Genomic DNA, 25,114 nt, shown 5'->3' with positions numbered 1-25,114 from the left:
TAGTGGTATAGTGCTGAGCATAGCTCCCTCCTATAAGATCCCGCTATACACTTCCATGAAACTAAAAGAAAATAAGGCTTAAGGATAATTTTGATGGAAATATATTCGATGGACATCAAGACTAGATGTAATCAATGTGCTTAGCATGGATTAAAGATATTTATCAAGTAGTAAAATACATACTATCAAATGAAAAGAAATTTAGAAAGCTATTTTTGGATAATACACACATATATATATATATTACTATATATATATATATATATATATATATATATATATTACTTCAAATGTCAAAATAAAGAGAATAAATATTCACAGAGCACTTTTTATGTGCCAGGAGCCATTGTAAGCATTACCTATATTACCACAATTATCTTTCACAACAATCCTAGGAGTCAAGGACTATTCAGATCTTCAGACCTACTTAAAGGCCTCATCTAGCAGGTGGGAAGGGTGCCTGATTCAGAGTTATATTATTAATCCCCCATAAATGCCCAATGTGTATACATGCACACTAATGTTCTCCAGCTCTGGGATTAAACGTATTCTAATAGAATTTGTTTTTTCTACTACTACAGTCTGAACTAAAAAATTTAGTAATAATTCTCATCTACTTACCTCTTTATGATATACACTCTTGAAATCATTTGCATTAGTTCTAAGATTATTTTATTTATAGTATTCTCCCTATACTTTGGTGTTTGGACCCTAGTGTCCATCTAAGTTAATTTCTCCACCCTGGCTAACATTGAGGTTAATGAATTCAGTTGTTAATAGACTAAAACCTTGGTCTTGACCTCACATGGCCTCATTAGGTACACCTGAATCAGCAATAGTCTGAAACCTGGGGAGCAATTCTTTTCCCCAGCCTGCATGACGGTGAGACCTGAACAGAGACTGCATGGTGACCCAGACGACTACAGGTTGTTCAAGGTCAAGGGCATAATGTCCAAAAGTAGAGGAAAAAAAACAGATAAGAATTAATGGCATTTAGCACTGGCAGCAACCATAGAGGGCAGTCGAACCCTATTTTTCCAGATCAAGTATATGGCTCACAGGAGAAGTGACTTTCTGAGGTCACCATTCTTGTTGATGTCAAAACTAGGACTCCCTAGTGCTCCTAACATGCCCCTCTGTTCCCCACCTGCTCAGGATCACACTGGCCCTCAGGCAACAGTGGATCAGATCTGGACTCAGACCTCTAGGAGAAGCCCCATCCAGGTCTCCCCAGGAGCCCTCTAGGATTCCCAGGACTGACCCTTCTACAGCTATGAGCTACCCCTTGCTCACGGTCTCCATGCCTCGTCCTCTCACCTGGTTAAAAGTCACTTTTGTGAAACTCTGACTCCATTAGGTTAAAAAGAAGTTATTTTGCTGATAGACACTGACTGTCATTGGTGCTAGTGTTCAATTTTTCCTTTAGGCTGAATTGCTTTTGACAGGCCCTGCCCTACAGTGCGAAGTCACTTGGGATCATAACATTGTTAATTCTTTTGAGTTGAAGATTCAAACCCTTCTCCCTATAGATATATGTGAGATTCTAAAAAGTTACAATCGTTCATCAAAGTCATCCAACTGATTACTATTTGAGGCCTCTGGCTATATTCTTTCCATGGCTTTAGAGCCTTTTCTATTGAAATTCATGGCAAATCAGGATCTCTGCAAAGCCACTGGTATTTCAGGCCATTCTTGTACCATGCAGTGACCGGAAAGGGTTAACTCCCCTCCCCTGGAGAGGTCTGCTTGTAGCACAGGTGCAGAACACCACTTGGTTTTGGATCTCCATCCTGATTATGTGTCCAGGTTTATTTCCTATCAGTCGAATCATTTTCCATACACTTTCCCACAATGCTAGGAAAAAAATAGCGATACTATATTTCACATGGAAACCTAATTTAAGCCAACTGTTCCATCGATGAGTGTGAGTCCCAAGGGCCCCTGGCTGTTGAGATTATGTAAGCACTGTTATCATAAACACACACACACACATACACACACACACACACACACACACACACACACGTACACCATCTGCTTACAAACTTCAGGGAAGATTCTTACTATAGCCTAACATATTCATAATTTTAGAGGAACTAAGTGGTGGGAGTGTCATCAATGAGACAAAATATGAAAAAAAATAAAAAAGACAAAAAAAGAGAGAAGATTCAGTGACAAATGTCAATAGGATGTGTTGCCAATTCAGAAAGAATTTCAGGAAAACTGGAGTCAAAAAGAAAAACACAAAAAATGTATCAAGATAAAGGACCAAGTCTGTAGTAGAGAGAGCGCCCCTAGCTACTAACTGTGGCAGATTAATTACCTGATTTCAGTGGTCAACTCAGAACAAGGAGAGAAATCAGGCCCCAGCCTCATTCTTCAAGAGCTCCTCCTAGAAGGCTCTGGCTTACCAGGATGATCCTAAACCCCTGGACCTGTTCATAGCACCACAATTGCTCTTCTCCCAAGATAATTTTTTTCTTTTGCTTTTTTCAGTACTTTTAGGCTTAGCCAAACTGAGCACCTTGCTCTCTCTTATCACCTCAAATACCTTATTAGCATCACTATAGCTCAATTTGGAAGGAATGTCCTTGCACCACTCACAGAGACCTTTCCTTTGAGCTTGAGACCTTATGGGTCCACGGACTGGCACACAAGCCAGGATGGGAAGACAAGGTAGGTGGACAGGCTGGAGCCTCCTGTATACCTGTGCCCTGGCCCCGCTATAAGTAAGGGGCAAGGCTGCCTTCTGGAGTCTGACAAAAGCTTCACTTACTCAAGGAGAACTTCCTTGACTTTCCTTCTGGAATATGTTCTCAAGTTTGCCTGCTGTGGTACCCCATGGCATTCTGAGCTCTGTGCCCAACTGGTGTTATGCTCCCACGAAGACAGACGTCATCATAGACAGTGTGCTATGCTCACAGGTAGGTAGCAGTGTCTGTGACCCAACAAGATCTGTCCTCTATAAGTCTAATGAGGCCTGTGAATGAGGGAATGAATGATTAAATGCTGAATGTTGACCTCCTCAAGGAAGGCTTTTCTGATGGTTCACCTAGTACCTTACATTCAAATTTCTTCCTCTTCTCTTGGACTTAATGTCATAGCTTGAGTCCAAAGTTACATCTATGCTTGGATTCTCACCATTGCATGAGTGTGCATCTGGTTTATTTTTGTTATATTTGTGTGTCTGACTCTTTCACATGGGCTTATTCTGTCTCCCTCAGCAGACCCTAAGTTCTCAAGGACAGAGGCCACCTTTCCCACATTTCTAGTATGGGGATGCTCAGTGCCTCAGGCTGACAGGCAGACCATCGAAATCCCAGGAGGCCGTGGACAGGGAGGATTCTCAGCCTCCAAGAACTCAGGAATTATATTTGGGAAAAAGCCTGAACATTTCCTATTGCTGTTCCCAGGTCCAGAAAAAGGAGACAAATAACTTTATGCCAAAAAAGTTTTTTGAATACACTGAGCCTAAGTTTTCATGGAAAGATGATATTTTATAATGGTTATTGTCAGCCTAATTGTGAAGGTTAGGCTCAAATGGTAAAATCTATAGAAGATAATGAAGTCTAGACAAAGCTACATGCAAGTACTTTACATGAAGTGTACATCCACACCCTCCCTCTATGGACCAAGGTAACCCTTGAACTAGAGCGTGCAGGCATAGTCATGAATGTAACACAGTCATGAATGCAAGTATGTAACACACACACACACACACACACACACACACACACACCTGCCTAGGCAAAGCTCAAGTGTGAGCACTCACAATGGAGTCACTGGAGGTGGTCATAAGGTGTTTATTTAAATGCAGATCCCAAAGCCTCACCTAGACCGGGAGTCAGGCTGAGGACAGGGCCTAGGAATCTCCATGTTCAGATAAACTCCCTGGTAATTCTTTTTTTTTTTTTTAATTATACATAGACACGATATCATTATTGTGTTCATTTATTTTTTATGTGGTGCTGAGGATTGCACACAGTGCCTCACATGTGCGAGGCAAGTGCTCTGCCACTGAGCCTCAATCCCAGCCCCCTGGTGATTCTTAAATGCACTGAAATATGAGATCTAGCCCAGAGACTCTGTATCCCTTTTCTGTATCGTGGGTCCTTGAATCAGGGACCACACACCATTTCTGGAGTCCACACAGTCCAATATTATAAATTGGCCACCCTGGTTTCATCTCACCAACTGGACCTGAGTCCAGGACCCTTTTGGAACTAGGAAGGGAAGCCAAGGGAGGCAGAAGAGAGTAGTCGGGGGGAGCAGGAGCAATGGAGTTGGGTGAACTGTGCTCAAGTCCCCATTCCACTGTTCCCTTGGGCATGTTCCTGAGGCAAGTCACCTCACTGCTCTGAGCCTCAAGTCCTTTTCAGTAAAAGGGGAATGATATTTACCTCAAAAAATTACAGTGAGATGACATGGGAGATTATATCTGAAGATCTCAACACACTGCTTAGTAGATGGTTAAGGGCTCCATGAACATTTACTACGGAGACTATGGCGGCAGCTGCCACCACCACTACTATGACTCTTGTTACCAGAACACAGAAATCCAGAAGAAAGCAGTCTCTGAATTCCACTTGCTTATGAGACAAGGCTGGACCAGCAGAATCTGTGACTGCCCTGAGCACTGTTCTTTCCTAATAGAAGGATAACTCACAGGTTATCTCTCCTGCAGGCTTCCCTGACTCCTCAGTAGGAATAAAATGTCATTTTAAAAGTTATAATGACCCAAACACATATATGAATATATTTATGTCTCGATCTAGATCTTTATTATCCATCTGACATTTTAGATGCACCATTTTCTGTTCTCTGTCTACATGGAGATCTATGCCATTTTTTCAATTTGATGACTTGTGCTGTGAAGATGTAGGGAATTTTGTTTGAACTCTTGCTTTGGCTGTCCCACCTCTCCTTATTCTGAGATACGTGAATACTGTACAGATTACATGAGGCTGGCCACACTCCTTCCTTCAGGCCTGGCCTCAGGGATGATCAGTGTACGAACCAAGACAGGCTAACCTCAGTTCTCCTTGAGTCTTTTGCTGAAACTAACAGGAAGAGACACATCTTTTTGTTGGGATCACAAAATGTAAAGATAGAGTTCAGGGTTGTCAATAGATATATTTGCTACAATATCAGGAGAGCCTGCTTGGGAATGAAGCCAACACAAAAGAAAGATAAACATAGATTCCTGAGGACATTTGTCAGACTCCTACATCTAACCATGCATGAAACCTTTTGATGACCTCATATACATAAAGCAATTTTTCCTTTTTTGTATGAGCAGGTTTGAATTCAGTTTCTACTAACTTGCAAATGAAAAAAAAAACAGAAACAAAAAAAAATTGAAAAATATATCATGACTTGAAATGACTCTCCTTCTTCTTTTTTGGTACCAGAGACTGAACTCAAGGGCACTCATAACTGAGCCACATCCAAGTCCTTTTTTTGTGTGTGTGTTTTGTATTTTATTTAGAGACAGGGTCTCACTGAGTTGCTTAGTGCCTCGCCATTGATGAGGCTGGCTTTGAACTTGTGATCCTCCTGTCTCAGCCTCCCGAGCAGCTGGGATTACAGGCACGTGGCACTACACCTGATGAAGTGACCCTCCTTCTAATAAATACTTACTGAGTATCTTCCATGTACCATGAACTATGCTGGACATTAGTAAATAAGACAAGAACTTGAAGATCAGTCAGAGAAAAATCCCACAAGCTAGTTACTAAATGGTGGCATGGTTGGTATTATGACTGGATAAGTAGAAGACCAACTTTACCCATTTATATGCTGCATCTCTGGAAGACTAGTCCTTCTACCACTCTTTGGTCCCAGTTGCCCTCCAAAAGCACTTTATTTATATCTCTATAATGGTGCTTAATCTTTCCACAAACAGTCACCACATGCCTATGAATTTGCTGGGAACTATGCTAGGCATGGGGCAGGAAAAGTTGAAGCAAGTATACGAAAATGAAGATAGCATACTCTGCCTGCCAACGGAGGCTGTTGTGTGCAAGTCCATCTTCTCTACTCAACTCTTTGAGGGGAGAGAGCATACCATTCTAACTACCTTCCTACTATTTGTAGAATTTCTTGCACATGATAAGCAAAAGATAGTTGCTTATTCCTACATTCTTCAACTCTAAATTTCCTGAATACTCAGAAATTAGGGTTTTTTAAAAAAATTTTTTTACTGTTTTCAGCATTATATTGATGGTGAGTTTAAGTGACAAAGAAAAACAGGAGGGGAGGTAATTTATCTTAGGTTTAGCTAAACCATAGAAATTAGGTTTTAAATTCACTAGAGTTATGGACTATTTTAAAACCAACTAGGGAAAATATTCTGAGATATGTGAATACTATTTATAATTAAATGAACTAGAGGAAACCACTAGCAGCTTGGCAGGATGTGTTATCTTCTCTTTTACCATCTTCAATTGAATTGAATGGATTATTCATTTTGAAGCCAATTATAAAATTATATTCAAAAGTAAGTCTCATCTCATGCATATTCTTCCCTTCTATAAAAGTAGTTAATAGTAGCATAACACAGGATCTTAGTTATATAGTCCCTTTTAGTTATGATGGAAGTTAAATCTTTAACTAATAGTTTACATAAAAAGTCTTGATATGAATGAACTGCTAGCATCAAACTATTCTGATTCTACCTCCATGGTTATTTATGAATCATTTTTCTTCCTCTTCACATGTTTTTTTTCTTTTTGGTGCTGGAAATTGAACTTAGAGCCTCATGCCCGTTAAGCACATACTCTGCTTCTGGACTACACCTCCCATCCCTTTTTGCATGATTTTAATCATCATAATTACAACAACAGCTTTTCACATATCAGAATGTATTTGTGAAACATACAATGTTTATCCCATTTAACTCTCTCAGTTCTACATGGCTGGAACTAATACTATTTCCATTTTAAGAAGAGGAATCTGGGCCTACAGAGTGGGAGAACATTTTTACTACACATACATCAGATACAGCACTAATTTCCAGAATATATAAAGAACTCATAAAACTTAACACCAAAAAAAAAAAAACCCAAATAACTCAATAAATGGAAGTGAACAGATACCTCACAGAAGAAGAAATACAATTGGTCAGTAAATTGAAAAATGTTCACCATCTCTAGCAATTAGAGAAATGCAAATCAAAAGTACTCTAAGATTTCATCTCACTCCAGTCAGAACAACAATTATCAAGAATACAAGCAACAGTAAGTGTTGGCAAGGATGTGGGGGAAAAGGCACACTTATACATTGCTGGTGGGACTGCAAACTGTTGCAACCACTTTGGAAAACAGTATGGAGATTCCTTAGAAAATTTGGAATGGAACCCATAATGCAAACCAGCCATCCCACTCCTTGGTCTATACCCAAAAGGCTTAAAATCAGCATACTAGAGTGATGCAGCGACATCAACATTTACAGCAGCTCAATTCACAATAGCTAAACTGTGGAACCAACCTAGATGCCCTTCAATAGATGAATGGATAAAGAAACTGTGGTATATATACACAACTGAATATTACTCAGCATTAAAAGAGAACAAAATTATGGCATTTGCAGGTAAACGGATAAAGCTGGAGAATAATCAAGCTAAGCAAAGCAAGCCAATCCCATAAAACCAAAGGCCAAGTGCTCTCTCTGATAAGTGGATGCTGATCCATGATGGGTGAAGGGGGCATGGGAAGATAGAGGAACTTTGAATTGGACAAAGAGTGGGGCATGGGGATAGGTAACATGATGGAGTGAAAGAGACATCATTACCTTCGGTACATGTATAATTGCACAAATGGCATGACTCTACATTGTGTACAACCAGAGAAATGAAAAATTGTGCCGCAATTGTGTACAATGAAATTAAATGCATTCTACTGTCATGTATAACTAAAAAGAAAAAAAATTAAAAATGCTAGTGTGTATATATATATTTATAACCAGGGTTTCAGAGTGGCTAAATAACTTGCCCAAGGTTACACCTGTAAACTAGGGATGAGCCAAATCACCAGGCCCTGCTACTTTCCATTTGCTCTTAAGAGACTTAGCTCCTTGTGAAATAATTAAATCTTTGAGTCCCAGACAGTCACTCTTATCTAGTGGGCAAAGAAGTGGCTCTTAGCAAAGACTATGGGAAACCCAGCTGCAGATGCAGCTGAGTCGATCCTCTGTAGGAACAGAATGTTAGCATTCTAAGTCACAGAGAATGTGGCATTGGCACCTGCTGGTTTTTTCCAATGCTTCTATTCAGTCACCCATTTAAAATTTGTTTTCCATGTCCTGCAGAATAGAACAGGGTCCTGAATAGGAGTCAGGAAGATGAGAGAATGTGTCAGAGGCCCATCCCTGCTGCTCACTTACCGAGGCAGCCAGGTGTCCCCTGAAAAGGTTTGAAGGTTCAGAGACGTCCCCAAGAGAACTTCTTGCTGAGTTGCTGCTACTGTGGAGTGCCTGGTCCCTGCAGCTTCCTCTCTGAAACTTACTGGGGAGACTCTAGCAAATATCGACATGTTCAGCAAGTCGTGACTGATGCCTTCTCTGAAGCAGCTCACCCTCCAGTGGGCACTGTTCAAGGAACTGGGGCAGATGTGAGCAAGGCAGACAGACCTGCCCTCCCAGCAGATGGTGGCATCTATACCGTTCTGCATGACCTGTCCCTCCCTCCTCAGTTCAGATCTGCTTCCTGGGCTCTTTGTTTCCTCTCCCACTCGGGGGATCTCGACTGGTCAGTGTCAGTGGGCACCATGAGATTGATTCTGTAACGGCTGGGTTTGCATCTCTTCCTTCCTCCCTTCCTTTTCTTATATAGAACCCAGGGATACCACTGAGCTATGTCCCCAGCCCTTTTTACTTTTTATTTTGAGATAGGGTCTCACTAAGTTGCTCAGGCTGGCCTTGAGCTTGTGGTCCTCCTGCCTCAGCCTCTTAAGTTCCTAGGATTACAGGCATGTGCTACTATGCTTCATGGGTTTGCTCTTCTCTGACATCAGTGAAATAATGATATCAAATACTCCCAGAACTTACTTAAATAGACTCTGTTTTAAGTCTTTAGCAAACATTAATTCATCTACTTGTATAAGAACCAAAATAGGAAAATGTCATTATCACTTCCTTTTTATCAACGAAATAGAAGCATAGAGAGGTTTAGCCACTTGCCTAAGATCGCAAAGCTTAGGTAAGTGGTAGAGGTGGGATCCCAACCCAAGCAACCCCAGCCCAGAGCCCATGCTTACAACTCTGTGCTCTATTGGCATGAGTGGTTCTAGAATAATGGTGTATCTTATGGCTCTGTCTTGGCCTTTCTTGATTCTCTTCTTATATTACCTCTTCTTCATAGATGTTTCCCTCCCCTTAACTTGGTTTTACCCATGCTTCTCTGCCCCTGGTATCAAACGACTATTTCTTGTCTTGTATATTCAAGAATAAACTGGATATTTCCACCCAGAAGGCCTAGACCTCAAGTTCACTCTTGGACCCCTTCTTCATTTACAAGCTGTCCATCCAATAAGTTTCCAAGTAGCAAAGATGTCACCTCTTCCAGGAAGCCTTCCCTGAGCCCTCGGGTTAGTGAGTCCTTACTATACTGCACTGTGACTGCTACCCCCTAGCCCCTCCACTGGAGATGGGGCTCCTTGAAGGAAGGACAGTTTTGCTCATCTGTTTCCCGGTACAGGATCTGACATGATTAGGGGGCAGGTGCTCAACAACCTCTTGTTCTGAGTTATGCATGAGGCATAGCAGCCGACTCCCTGTTAATGCTGCACTTCTCAGGAGATGAGCCTAGCACCTGCGTTGCTTCAGGGACCTAGAGCAAGATATCTTACTCTAGAAGATGACCCCATTGCAACCACCGTCAGCATGCTCTGCACCCAAGAGGCTCAAAAAGATGTGCTGGGAAAGGACACCTAGAAAGCCATGGTGCAGAAGCCTGTGGGTACTTTGGCCCACACCTTAAAGATTCCATTTTCCCTGAGATTCGTGGGTACTGGAGAGAGAGGGCAGTGGTGGACTTCTCATCTGGTCTACAATGGGCTGGGCCCATTCTGAGGTGTCCTGAGCGAGCCCCCTGGATGGAGAAACCACTGACCACACTGCCTGGGAGAAGAGGATGAGTGAATACTGTCTGCCAGGGCCACTCTGCAGGGCCAGGAGGCATGCTGTGAATCACTCTGGGCCCCAGAGCAGGTTGGCACCTGCCCCAGGTGAGCAAAAAGTGAGTCCAGCTAGTCATTATTTTACTTGGTGTGAAATATAAGCTTTTATCAATTGTAATACAGATGGTGAGCAAGGGTCAGGAGATGACAACCAAACAAACACTGATAATCAAGCAGGGAGGAGAGAATGGAATGGGAGAAAATGGTTTGTGATTCGTGTATGTTCCCCCGAATACACATCTGTGTGAAGAAACAAAAGATATTGACAGTGTACCAAGACTGGTAACATGGGGCTGGGATTGTGGCTCAGCGGTAGAGTGCTTGCCTAGCACCGGCGGGACCTGGGTTCGATCCTCAGCACCACATAAAAATAAAGGCATTGTGTTGAGTCCATCTACACTTAAGAAATAAATATTAAAAAATAAAAAAGACTGGTAACATCCTGGCCCCGCTGGACACATGTAGATAGAATGGATATTTAAGAAGAAAACAATTAAATCAGCTGTTGGTGCAGGGCATGTTTGTAGGGCTGAGCTTCTATGAATGAAACTTGTTAGGGACTAAATCTGGTGAAACCTGAACTCGACCTCCTTAACTTCTCTGTCCCATGATGGGCCGGAGAGTATATGAAGTAGGCTCTAAGCTAAAAAAGTTCAGGTTCATTTTTGGACTCTGCTTTTCACTGTTTCTGTGACCTTGAGCAAGTTTCTAAACTACCCCGAGATTGGATATCCTCATTCATAAAAAGGGGACCATCAAATATCCTGTATTACAAGGGGTATGGTGACTAATACAAGAAGCAATATATGTAAAGGGCTCCAGGGCTCGGAGCTGAGTACATGTTCAATAAATGTCAACTAATACTGATAATTTAAAAAAAACAATAAGCAGCTCCCTCTTCAAGATGAAGCCCTTGTGGAAACAATGCTGACTTCTTTAGTACAGCTCCAGCTTTCTCTGTTCAGCAGAGAGAGGCTTCCTAAGGAGGAGGGCCTCCAAAAGAATGATCCTTTGTATCTTTGAAAGATGCCAGAAAGGTGAAGGTAAAGGAAGACACAGAGGGGTCAGGCAAGCTTTTAGAAAGTCTATCAACAGAATGTCTAAGCAAAGCTGTCCCTGAGGGGTAGGAGCAGGAGATGAGGAAGGGACTGGGGTGGGGGCTCTCTGAGAAAGTGGGGATACATGAATACATCCAGCCTGGTAGGTAAGGAAGTCCTGAAACAAACAGTGGTGAGGCCAAATGCAGTGGTGCATGCCCACAATCCCAGGGGCTCAGGAGGCTGAGGCAGGAGGATTATGAGTTTAAAGCCAGCCTCAGCAAAAGTGAGGTGCTAACCAACTCTATGAATGAAACTTGTTAGGGACTAAATCTGATAAAACCTGAACTCTACCTCCTCAACTTCTCTGTCCCATGGTGGGACAACCATTTAGAGACCCTGTCTCTAAATAAAATACAATAGGGCTAGGGATGTGGCTCAGAGATCAAGTGCCCCTGAGTTCAATCCCTGGCATACAGCCCGCCTCCCCCCTCTGAAAACAACAATAAAAACAACAAAACAGTGGTGAGTCAAAGCAGGTTCTTCAAGATCAGCTGCCCTGAAAACCCAGGGCCTTCATCTCTTGGAAACATCAGGGACATTGGTCTGCAGTGACAGCATTTGATGGAGTGGATTTAACCACATCATGTGACATTGGCCATTTCAATATCTTCCTTGCTTTGTTGGAAGGAGGAACATGCCTCAATTCTGTGTAAAAACCCACAGAGTTGTACAGGAAAGGCAAAAATTCCTGTCCAAAAATTCAGCATGGTACAAAATTACATGAAATGCCTCGCCAACTATCTAATCTATAAAAATAAACAGTGAGTGTCCTACAAGGAGATCATGTAACTGTTGAGTGGTAACCGCCTGGTGGAGCAAAGCAGAGGAACTTGAGACTGACAGCTGAGAGCTTGCATTCAATTCAGAACGTCAAACAACTGCCCAGTGGCCCTGCTCCAGCTCTTCCAAGCTACACTTGATCCTTCATTTGTCCTGTTTGTTGACTAGTCATAAGTTTCTGTCCCTCGGGGACATTAGGTTTTGAAATTTTGATGGGCACACATTTGATCTGCCAATTTTTAATTATGATTCCATGTTGTATACCTAGTAGGTGCTCAAGAAATACAGCTGTTTATTATCCCTTTCTGCTCTAAAAATCCCAGATAGAAATAAGCCAGCAATTTTTTGAGGTAATGCTTCCCAAACCATGTTCCAGGGGATATATTCTAGCAGATGTTAAGTATTTTGTAAAGGAATGTCTGGGGCCATATAAATTCAGGGAAAGCTGGGATTAAAAAGAGTTTTTTTTTAATATTATTGGTAGGATTTCTTGGAGCCTTTAATATGCTAATGTGCATGATAAATCTCTAAGAAGGAGCTAATATTCAGTGTTTCCCCAGTTCCTTTGATGATGAGATTTTTTTTCCCCAAAGGCACACTAATATCTAGAAGAACTAGAAAATTGACCCTGGCTCCCTCCTGGTTACTTTAGTCTGGTATGGACATAGCCTGGCACTTGTCTCCACTGGCAGTTCTGCAGACTGTCCACCTGTATCTGGCTACTTGAAAACACATCCTTTCATCTCTGGAAACTGCTTAGGATGGGTGCTTGGGAGGTCAAAATAGAAAGGGCATCACAGAATTTTATATAATTGATGTCGTACATCCAGAATCAATATGTCATAGGAGGAACTCTAAAATCAAAACACATAGGAAGTTTTCTTTTATAATCCAAAATAAGATTAAGGCATGTGGGCATCTGACTTCATAGCTGAGGCTACTGTGAGGAGTTTGTCCAGAAAGTAAAAGACTAGCTTTTAGTCATGTGATCCCGTGAAATAGGGTGACAACTAATAAATTAATTGGAAAAGTCCTTAGATGTTATTTAGTCTACTTCCCTTATCTGATAAATGAAGAAACTGAGGGCCAGAGAGGTTAGTGACTTGCACACATCACCCAGTGAGTGAGTGGCAATACTGGGGCCGGACCCCAAGCCTCTTGGCCTCAGGACATCCTGTGTTCATAACCGGCTGGGCTTCAGTTGTCTCTGTGAAGGGGCTCTGATGCACAGCAACTGCCCTCCCTGCTGGGTGCAGAAGTAGTGCATTCTGGGTGGTGCCAGCTGGGAAGGAGCTAAGGTGGTCTGATGGCGAGGAAGAGGGGGAGAGATGGGAGCTATACAATTGCTAAAGATACTAACTCAGAGATGGTGGCAGTGGGTCCTAGTTAAGCAAAAGCCTAGGAATAAATTGGGACCGAGCCAGGGCAATGAAAGCAAGAGTGCCCAGCTCAAGGCCTGCCATGTCACAGCCCTCAACAGGCTGGATGGAGTCCAAGAGGTGGCTGTGGCGGCAGACCTGTCTACAGAATTTCAGATATGCTGGCCTTGAACTTTTCCCCTATAGCTCCAGCCAGAGAGGGATACCAGCTGTGCCCTGCAGGCTGGGCTGCAGGAGGGAAAGGGCGGAGGAGAATGAAGACTTGGGGCAGAATTCTAGAAGGCATGTTCAAGGGAAAACACAGCAGAAATAATAGTATAGTTGCTATTTGTCTTCATTAGGGATGGCAAGAGAGGGAGAGGCCCCGGGAAGAAAACCTCCCTGTTTCTGTGAGGGGAGGAAGGGTCCTGCAGGGAACATTCTGGTTAGGATCTCTTTCAGGAAGGGAGGGAGCAGCTGCTCACCACCAGCTGCAAATTAGGGGCTGGAGGCTGATGAAAGGCTCCGTGGGCACAAACTCCAGGTTAAGAGCCAAAGAAATTCAAAACCTTGGAGCTAGGGAAGCTAAAGTGAGCTTGAGATCAGCAGAGGAAGGGGATTTATTTTGGAGGCTGGGGCCACTTCGCTGGTAGGATTTTTAGAGTGATTTTGCTGAGCAGGCTGAAAGTGAGGTCTGACTTGTTTTATTCAGGGTACTCAGCCAAAGAAGTTTGGGGCTGTGTTGACAGTTTCTGTCCAAGGGTCTAGGAGTCTGGTAATTTAAGGGTTACACGAATCCCCCAAATATCAGCCTTGCTTTTCTTGTAGAGAAAGGGTGAGTATTATTAACCTGAGAGGGGTAAAGTCATGTTTTATATCTAGTGGAAGAAATCTCTCAAATAAATCATTACTTGGGAAGTGCTTAGGGTGTAGATGATAGAAACTAAAAAGAAGCTCCATTCTGGAATTAGAAAGTGACACATCATATGCCCAAAATAAACAAATCCCAGATCAAAACCAAATAATAAAAGATGATCTTGGCATATTGATTAGACAAATGTTCTGTATAGATGCTTGAGGGAGGGGGAATATTGGTTTTAAGTCTTTAATATTTGCTGTGTGATAATATTGCTTAGTATTTTTCCCCCTAGACTTTCAATTTAAAGCAAGTCTGTGAGCCATACCTACCTTAAAAGATCATAGTATTAAAGAAAATAATGTGAACTTGCTTGGCACAGGAGGAAGGTTAGCCAATCTTACTACTAGTAAGTGGCATTTATTCACATATAAGAGAGTAAAAGCAAATTTTGCTATGAGCTGATGAGAAAATAAAGAATATCTGGAAACTAGGTATTTTCATAGAAAACTGAATATGAGATTTCTTTCTATTTTTCTCCTATTTTTCCAAGTGCTAGAAAACATTGTCAAAACTTAAAACACTTTAGTCAAATATTTTCCTGAAACAAAGTTGGTGTGCATACTTTCTTTTCCTCCTTATGACTATAAATAAGTAGGTTCCAGCCTTGTATCAAATATATCCAACACCTGTAGCATATAAACTCTGGCCTAAATTTCCTAAAAATGCTGGACATGTTTTAATATTTTAATGATAAAACCCAGATGTCCTGGTTTACATGCCCTGGAAGAAAAGAAACATACAACCTTACAAAGAACACTCACCACTTTAAATCTGATTAAACTCTATGCCAAACAAGGACTGGAAAGAGTATGATGTTTGTACAAACAATCTTTTAAAAAGTATTTTTCAAATCCACTTAAATGTCCTAGAAAACTCCTGAAATGTGAACCAGCAATATTTATTTACATTCCACTCTTGCATTAAAGTATTAGTTTGGGTCATGGCTTGGTGCTTGGAGCAGAATTGTACTGATGATAAGCTATGTTCTGAGAGTGAAATGAATCCTGGTTTGGCCATTTATGCGAATGACATTGCCATTTAGAGCCCGGTGATTCTTAAGCATAGCTCACTCTAGAATCACTGGGGAGAGTTGTTTTGTTTTTTTTTTTTTTAACCCAACTGCAAACTTCACTATTTAGTATAAAACTCAGTAGACTGGGGAGAGGAACAGAATCGCCCTTATGAAAGCTTTCCTAAGCGATTCTGAGAAAGCCTTGTGTTTGGAAACACTATCTAGGGCCCTGGGAAGTAATTACTCCCCAGCATAGAAATTGCTGGGGATCTTGCTAAAATGCAAATAATGACTCAATGGGTGGGATGTGGGCAGAATATCTCGAATTTCCTGCAAGTTCCCAGATGATGCTGATTCTGCTGGTGTGGGACCACAGGGTGCATTTCATTCTCCAGTCTCTTTCAACCTGGAATCCTCCCTCATCATTCCCTCACTTTGATGTCTTCATGTAACTTCAACGACTCCGGGCCTTGCATTCTTCAGGATAGACCTCAGTCTTGGTCTGCCTGATGCTTTCTCATGACCAGACTGAGGTGATACTGTCCTTCAGGTACCCTCCAGGTATACACAGAGAGAAGCTGGGCTCCCCTTGCTGTATCACACTAGAAGGCGCCTGATGCAGAGCCTTCACACCACTCAGGATAGGAATCTTGGTCATTTGCTCAGGATGCGGCCTACCAGGTATCTCCAACACAATGTCACCATTTTCTCTTCTGGTAATTGATTATTATTTTGTCAGGAGATATCCCAAGTAGGACATTCCAATGTACTTGCCACCCACCTGCCTTCCATTGATAACCCACCACCTGAACCAGCTGTTCTATGATAGCTACCAATGATTTACATTTCCATCATTCTTTTCACATTTATTAGGTGCATTCTTTGGTAAGAAAAACTTTCTCTTCTCCATTTATTTATTTTTCATATATTTATATAAATCAGCATAGACTCCTGGATTGTAAATTTTTCACTGTATTGGAATCCATCACCATCATTATTTATTTTGAAACTCAAATTGTCCCCAAGTGGCTACTGGGTCCTTTTGACATGTTTCCATCTTCGTTTGAGCATTTCCTTACTTTCTGGCATAACAAAATGTTCCAGACTTATCTTTAATTTTCCCTGTCCCAGTCATAGGCTCCGTCATTTCTCCAAGAAGTTCTAATTTCTTTTTAGGGAAGAATGGTATTTAGACTCCAATATCTGTGTGCCCTATGCACACTCACATATATATTTTTTCCTCTTATTGATCTTTGTATATATATTAAAAACATAAATTCATAATGAAATCTACATTTTCAACTTAACACCTCAAGGTCCTTCCTAGCCTTCCTTCTTCGTATCTTTATAAGTATCTTTGAATAGTGAGAAACCTGGCTCTCATCTAGTTTTTTTAAATGTATTTATTTATTCCCCCAGTAATTTTGGTTTTTTCACCAAGTAACCACTCCCCCAACATTTGGGTTGTCTCTCATCTCACCCCCCACGTGCCGTGTCCCTTCACCACCCTGCATCCTTGAGTGCTGGGGACATCCCTCTGCCATGCCACTGATGTGCCTCTAAGGAACTCCCTTGCCCCTCACCACATGAGCCAGGCCCTCCCCGCACCCCCACTCCTCCATGATGAAAAGAAAGGGAAAAGGGAAGGGAAGATGGGAAGGCTGTTCATCCTTTGTACATGGTTCAACAGTGGGTAACAGAGCTGCTCCCTGATAGAGAGAGGCTGTGGAAGGAGCAGAGCAGCCTCTTCAAGGATTACACCCTGGAGGTCCTCAGAGCATCACTTCGACAACCCTTCAAGCTCTAAACAATGGGAGGCAGTCTTTCCTGACCACTCTGCCATTTGCTAGTAGCAATTTCAAATTTTTGGCCATATAGATTTGCCCACTGTCCACAGCTGACACACAGCTGGGAGCCACCCAAAAGAATAATAGACAGCATTAAAGATGAATCACCCATAGCTGCACATACCAACATGAATGAACTCCCAAAACAAGCCTGAGTGGAAGAAACAAGTCAGAAACAGATGCAGATGGCTTGATCAAAACCTTCCAATGATTCCCCCTATCATTTTGGATGAAGTTGAAAACCCTTACCATGACCTTCCAAGCTCTATCAGCTGGGCTTTCTGACTCACAGCCTTCTGCTTCTTTTTCTACCCCCACAGCTCACCCCACCCAGCAGCGCTGAACTCCTTGCTGCTCTCCAAGGTGCCCGGCACACTTCCCACAGGGATTTAGTCCTTTTGGTTCCCGCTGGCTGGGAGGTTCTTCCTTGCCACATCCAGACTGCTGCATCTCTCTGCCCCTTCCAGTCTACTCAAATACCAGCCTTTCTGTGGGGCATCTTCTCGCCATGCCACTTAAGGTTGCAACAGCCTTTTTAATTTTTCTCTTCAGTCCACTATTGATCTTATTGATTGTCTTATCATAAGTCTCCATCTAACGAGAGAATGTAAAATCCATGAGGTTAGGGATTTCTGTTTATTTGTCCCCTGCAGGATTCCCAGAGCTCAGAGCAATGCTGGCGCTCAATCAATATTTCTGGATGAGTAACTGAATGGACAAAATGGATTATATTCCAGGAACAGTTTCAAGGAGCAACTAAAGGCTACCGACCAACTGATGACAGGAGGCAGAGCTCAATTCCAATTATCCTGGATCAGAAGAGTCATTTTTGGCAGCCTACCTCTGACATATCATTCTAGCTGACAGATAGGAATCCGGGGGTGCATTTGGGAGTTGTTCATCTTAGAAAAGGCATTGGGATGCTCCCCTACTAGCAGCAAAGAGATTTATTTTATCAGTACTGGGAATTGAACCCAGGGGCACTGTACCATGAGCCACATCCCCAGTTCTTTGTATTTTTCATTTTGAGACAGGGTCGAGCTAAGCTGCTTAGGGTCTTGCTCAGTTCCTAAGGCTGGCCTCAAACTTGTGATCCTCCTGCCTCAGCCTCCTGAGTCACTGAGATTACAGGTGTATGCCACGGTGCCTGGCAGCAAAGTGGCTTAAAGTGTCTCAGTACATTTGCTTCCCAGGTGAGGTGGCCAGGTGGTGATGTCCACCCTCTGACCCTCAGCAGCTGGTTTAGTCATCCAGTATTTATGGAGCAACATCTAAGTAACAGGACTGCTTCATGTGCATAATTTATTCTTTTCTTTAAACAGACCTTTTCAACTGGAAATCCATATGCAACAAAATGAAACTGAATCCCTTTCTCTCGCCATGCACAAAAGTTAACTCAAAATGGATCAAGGAGCTTGATATCAAATCAGAGACTCTGCATCTAATAGAAGAAAAAGTTGGCTCCAATCTACATATTGTGGGGTCGGGCTCCAAATTCCTTAATAGGACACCCATAGCACAAGAGTTAATAGCAAGAATCAACAAATGGGACTTACTTAAACTAAAAAGTTTTTTCTCAGCAAGAGAAACAATAAGAGAGGTAAATAGGGAGCCTACATCATGGGAACAAATTTTTACTCCTCACACTTCAGATAGAGCCCTAATATCCAGAGTATACAAAGAACTCAAAAAATTGGACAATAAGATAACAAATAACCCAATCAACAAATGGGCCAAGGACCTGAACAGACACTTCTCAGAGGAGGATATACAATCAATCAACAAGTACATGAAAAAATGCTCTCCATCTCTAGCAGTCAGAGAAATGCAAATCAAAACCACCCTAAGATACCATCTCACTCCAGTAAGATTGGCAGCCACTATGAAGTCAAACAACAACAAGTGCTGGCGAGGATGTGGAGAAAAGGGTACACTCGTACATTGTTGGTGGGACTGCAAATTGGTGCAGCCAATTTGGAAAGCAGTATGGAGACTCCTGGGAAAGCTGGGAATGGAACCACCATTTGACCCTGCTATTGCCCTTCTCGGACTATTCCCTGAAGACCTTAAAAGAGCATGCTACAGGGATACTGCCACATCGATGTTCATAGCAGCACAATTCACAATAGCTAGACTGTGGAACCAACCCAGATGCCCTTCAATAGATGAATGGATTAAAAAAATGTGGCATCTATACACAATGGAGTACTATGCAGCAATTAAAAATGACAAAATCATAGAGTTTGAAGGGAAATGGATGGCACTAGAGCAGATTATGCTTAGTGAAGCTAGCCAATCCCTAAAAAACAAATACCAAATGTCTTCTTTGATATAATGAGAGCAACTATGAACAGAGTAGGAAGGAAGAGCAGGAAGAAAAGATTAACTTTAAACAGAGACATGAGATGGGAGGGAAAGAGAGAGAAAAGGGAAATTGCATGGAAATGAAGGGAGACCCTCATTGCTATACAAAATTACATATAAGAGGTTGTGAGGGGAATGGGAAAATTAACAAGGAGAGAAATGAATTACAGTAGATGGGGTAGAGAGAGAAGATGTGAGGGAAGGAGAGGGGGGATAGTAGGGGATAGGAAAGGTAGCAGAATACAACAATTACTAATAGGGCATTATGTAAAATTGTGGATGTGTAACTGACGTGATTCTGCAATCTGCATTTGGGGTAAAATTGGGAGTTCATAACCCACTTCAATCTAATGTATGAAATATGATATGTCAAGAGCTTTGTAATGTTGTGAACAACCAATAAAAAAATTAAATTAAAAAAATAAATAAACAAAAAAAATACAATTGAAAAAAAAAATAAACAGACCTTTTCAATTCTATTTATACACAATTATGCCTCATCTTCACTCTCTCCTTTTTCCCTCTTGCCAGGTCCCTGGCTCAAGCTTTATTTGTGCAAGTAATACATGCTTGTAAAATAAAAATTAAAATTAAAAAAGCCCAATCCAGGGCCTGGGGTTGTGGTTCAGAGGTAGAGCGCTTGCCTAGCATGCGTGAGGCGCTGGGTTCGATCCTCAGCACCACATAGAAAAATAAATAGAGATATTGTGTCCACCTATAACTAGAAAATAAATATATTTTTTAAAAAAGCCCAATCCAACAACACAGTGTTCTATACAGTAGAAAATGAAATTCCCTCCTTCCTTCCCTCATGACAGATCACCATAAAAATAGTTTCTTGGCCCTCTTTGCAAGCAGACAGGTGAAAGTCCCCTGGGGAACGGGAAGGTGGTGGAAGGAATAACTTTTGCAAACCTGGATTACTTTTGTATATAAAAGTACTTGTCAGGAATTTCAATTTTCAACCATCTGTAGCATGTCACACTTGTCAAAAGCTTGGCTAAGGCAACTGGAATTCATGAAAGACATCCTACGGATAGTGCCAGGCATTCATTCCTGAGTTTCCTCAGCTTTATCCACATGCCAACGAAGACTATCAGGGGTTACGCACCTGTGCCAAGTTATCTTAACTCCCCACCTCATATCTTTAAAGTCCTGTTTTTGCATTATGTGCCATTATTGAGGGAGAATATAAAATATGGCCTAAGGGAGATTGTTTCTGCAAATGTTTTTGTCCTCAAAACTGCTCTTGAAGGCACTATCTATTTTCTACAGGACACATGCCAGACATTCCTCCCAGAGATCTAGGACACAGCTTGGATTTTCTGATTTGGTATACTGCTGCTTCTTTGCCTTGCTTCTCTCCTTCCTTTTCCCTCCCATCCCCAGATGAGAATAATATTACCCATCATATCACCCTTTTGCCTAGGTTACCAGGAAGCTCTCAGTGAACTTTTTTAGTCAATAACATCTATTTGCTTTGCCTAGGTATTCTTGCTTGCATGATTCTAGACATTTTTATTCTACCATTTTTCAAAAGCTATCTTAAGTACTTCCTTACTTCCTTCATTTTTTTGTGTGTGTGTGCTTTTGCATACACAATACATTAAAAAGCAGCCGAATGCTGACATTTTATCATTAGGTAAGAAAAAAATCAGGACCAGAAAGGTTACCTTTTGATAAAAACCACAAACTACTAGTTAGTAGAATCTTTTAGACTAAGACCTGAGGATTCCTGTCCTTTTGGTCACCTGATATTGTTTCAAATTAAAGACTAATATTTCCCCTGCCTTCACATGTTGTGGATATTCACCCAGCTTGTTCTGCTCCTGGGAAGTGCTGCCAAGGCTGGGGGCGGGGGGGCGCTCAGTACTTTTGTCTCTAATCATCACCATCAATGCCTTTATTGAGGGAGAATATAAAATATTCTTATCAAGGCTGAGAGTCCAGGAGGGAGGCGATGTGTTCTAGCAGCTTTTCATTTCTGCTTATGGAGGCTCAGCTCCAGCAACCTACCAAGTCCATGTGGGACTCCACACATAATTATGGGGCCATGGGTGGAATCTCTTTAGGAATCCACGTGTTCTGAGTATGGTATTTTTGTTGCAAAATGTGTGCTCATGAAAAATAAAGATGCAAAAAGCTTAATGCAAGCTGTGGAGCTCTACATTTTAAAGTTTTTAAAATGATAGTTTAGAGGCGGGAATGTAGCTTTAGTGGTGGTGGAGTGTGAACCTGGCATGCATGAGACCTTGGGCTCCATACCTAGAACCACACATACCAAAAAAAAAAAAAAAAACCCAAATAATTAAAAATAAATAAATGATAGTTTAGACTCCCAAACTAAAAGACCAATTGATTGGATTTAAGTTAATAATTTCTGCTTAAGACATTGATATGAAGTCAACATTCCTATTTGTACCTCTTTGTTTCCTTATATGGAAAAAATATAGCAAATTTAAAGATGAGTCCAGGAAATGCTGAGTAAATATTTAGGGAGGACTGACAGGGATTCCTAAGTGCTGTGAAAGCGTGGTCACAGTGGGGAGCAGGATCCATCTGGAGGGCCACTGTGCATAGGGGCTTTGGAGCTACATGTCTGCCCTAAATCCTAGTTCTCCCACTTACCAGCTGTGTGAGCTCAGACCTGCTCCTTAAGTTCCTGGGCTTCAGTGTTGCCATCTATAAAATCTGAACAACCCTAGGACTGTGAGGTGGATTTAATAAGGGTTCCCTACAGAATGACGCACACGGCACAGGGCTATTAGAACCAGATTGTAACTATTCTACCTAACCAAATAGAGAAGAATCATAAAGAAAAATTTGAGAGGAAGAACATAGTGGAAGGTACTAAAGAAGTGTTGGGTATATTTAGCAAAGGGCAGAGGTAGCTGCAAAGATGAGTGTTCAGTCTAAAGTGTGATGAGCCAGTTGCACCAGGATGAAACCAGTCCATGAATGAACTCCATACCTGGCAACTGTCTGCTCCTGCTGTATTTATACAGCTTGTATCTAAGGGACCAGGGTCTCCTTCTTCTGTCATCAAGTCATAAACGGCCAACAGAGCTAGAGAGTAATGATGGGAAAGATCCTAAACAGATGGTCCAAGGAGAAGAAACCCAACAGAAGGGGCTGTTGGCAGCTGGACTCTTGTGGATTGGAAGGGGCTGCGGGGAGCATTGGCCTCAGGGTGGTGGTGGTGAAGTTCTTGGCTCAGTTTTGTCACAGATTGATTTGGATCTGAATGTAAAAACATCTTGCCAGAAACTTTCTGTCACAGGAAGTTCACTAGAAAGTAATGAAAGATTAAACTGCTACATATCCTTTAAAGGTATTGCTATTATCTTGGGGGGTGGGAGAAGGCAAATTCAGGTCAGGAATAAATAAAGTTGATAAAAGGAATATGGGAGTTCTCCCTTGGTTTAAAACATCTTGACTGACGGAGTTAAACATTCCAGAGGTTTATCACGTAGACATATTCATACATGGTAGATCACATTAAAGAAATGTTGGGTTCTATTAACATTGTAAGTTAAGTTTATTAAAAATAAGTTGCTCTTATTTTTAATCTGAAAACCAAAACTAAATAGCATTTAAAAGCACAAGCTAAAACCAGGCTGGATTCCATCATTAACTTGGCAGAAAGAGCGGACTTTGATTTTGTGCCTGATATTCTGAATGATTATTTGCTGGATCTTTATTATTTATTTATTTAACCAATTCCTTCTCCAGATTTCTTTAAATTTTAGAAACAAAATGCTTCACAAATATCTACAGTCATCTTTTTCTTTGGATGTCTGAGCAATAATAATAAAAAAACTATAATAAATGCTTCACTTGAGGCTCACATACTCCAAAATTGTACAATCTATAAAAGATTAATCTTATTTAAAAAATCATCAAGATTAAAGTATAATTCTTCAAAGAATATTTTTCAGTGGGACACAGTGGTCTAAATAAAGAATGACATGTTAGGTCTTTCTCTTTTATAAAAGGAGATAGCTTTTTTTAAAAAAAAAAATTTAGTTGTAAATGAATATAATGATTTTATTTTTTAAATTTATTTTTATGTGGTGCTAAGGATCAAACTCAGTGCTTCACATGTGCTAGATAAGTGCTCTACCACTGAGCCACAACCCCAGCCCAGGAGATAGCTTTTTACAGCATATTTTATAATAATTTACACTTACAGAAAAATAGCAATAATAATGCAATTTCCCATATGCCTGGCACTCAATGTCGTCTTTTATGAATGTGTTAGGTGATCATCAAGCATCTATGACAACTAGTAGACTAATATTTCTATATTATAAACCAAATTTTCCATACTTCATTATTTTTCAGTTTTTATCAAATGTCCTTTTGTTGTATTTGTCCCAGGGTCCCATTACATTTATTCATCATGTCTTGTTTGGCACCTGTTGTTTGTAACAGCTCCTCAGACGTTCCTTATTTTTAACGACCTTGACATTTTTAAGAAGGGTCAGGTACTTTGCAGAATGTACTTAAGTTGGGATCTAATGTTTTTCTCATGCTTAGACTGGTGCTAAGGTTTTAAGGGAGGAAGATCACAAGGTAAAGGGCACATTCTACCAATATGATAGGTGCCTGTCGATGCTGACCTTGGTCACCTGGCTGACATAAGATTTTTCAGCTTCCTATACTCTAGAATTACTCATTTCCCCTCCTTCCATGCTGCATTCTTTGGAAGGAGGTCACTTGCCCAGCTCATGCTTAAGCAGCAGGGAGCTATGCTCCCCCTCCTGCAGGTACTAGTCATTTAGAATTCTTCCCCACTTACTTACTCTCCCTTATTTATTTATTTGATCATATCATTATAGATTCGTGAATATTTATTTTGTGCTTTGGGCTGTCATCTAACACTTCTTTACTTTCTTGCTCAGATTGTTCCAGCTTTGGCCCTTGGGAGTTCATTTAGTTGGCTCCCTGTTTCTTTGACAGACTCCACTACTGTGGGGTTCCCCACCGACCCCATTTTCTGTTGATGCAACACAGTTGTACATATTCATACATACACACAATATAACAATATCATTTGGCCAATGTCACTCTCTAGCATTTCCCCACTCCCTTCCCACCTTCCCCCTTGATCCCTTTGCTCTACTGATCTCCCTTTGATTTTCATGAGATCTGCCCATTTTTCTTTTCCTTTTTCCATATATTTATATATAATATTTTTTAATCCATTCATCCATTAACTGACACCTAGACTGGTTCCGTAGTTTGGCTATCGTGACTTGCTATAAACATGGGTATGTGTGTATCACTGTAGTCAGATGACTTTAATTCTTCAGGATAAATACCAAGGAGTGCTATAGCTGGGTCATATGGTGGTTCCTTATCTGTTTTTTGAGGAATTTCCATAGCATCACCATGTTTCTGTTTGAGCACCTCCTTACTTTCTGGCACCACCAGATGCTCCAGGTTTACCCTATATTTTCAGTTTTAGTCCTCAAATCAGCCATTTCTCCAAGAAGCCATGGCTCCTTTTATTGGAGAATAGTATTAGAAACCAAGGTTTGGGGGCTAGGTGTGCTT

General features: G+C 41.3%; 1 protein-coding gene across 6 annotated transcripts in view; it reads right to left on the bottom strand.

Annotated features, from left to right (window-relative positions):
• Positions 1 to 25,114, bottom strand: part of PLCE1 (phospholipase C epsilon 1) — a 289,115-nt gene that overhangs the window by 86,736 nt on the left and 177,265 nt on the right. The gene's annotated exons all lie outside the window — the stretch shown is intronic.

Source organism: Spermophilus citellus (genome assembly GCF_964194105.1).
Source record: "Spermophilus citellus genome assembly, chromosome: 15".
NCBI classification, from domain to species: domain Eukaryota; kingdom Metazoa; phylum Chordata; class Mammalia; order Rodentia; family Sciuridae; genus Spermophilus; species Spermophilus citellus.
This window is presented reverse-complemented; position numbering and strand designations above follow the sequence as displayed.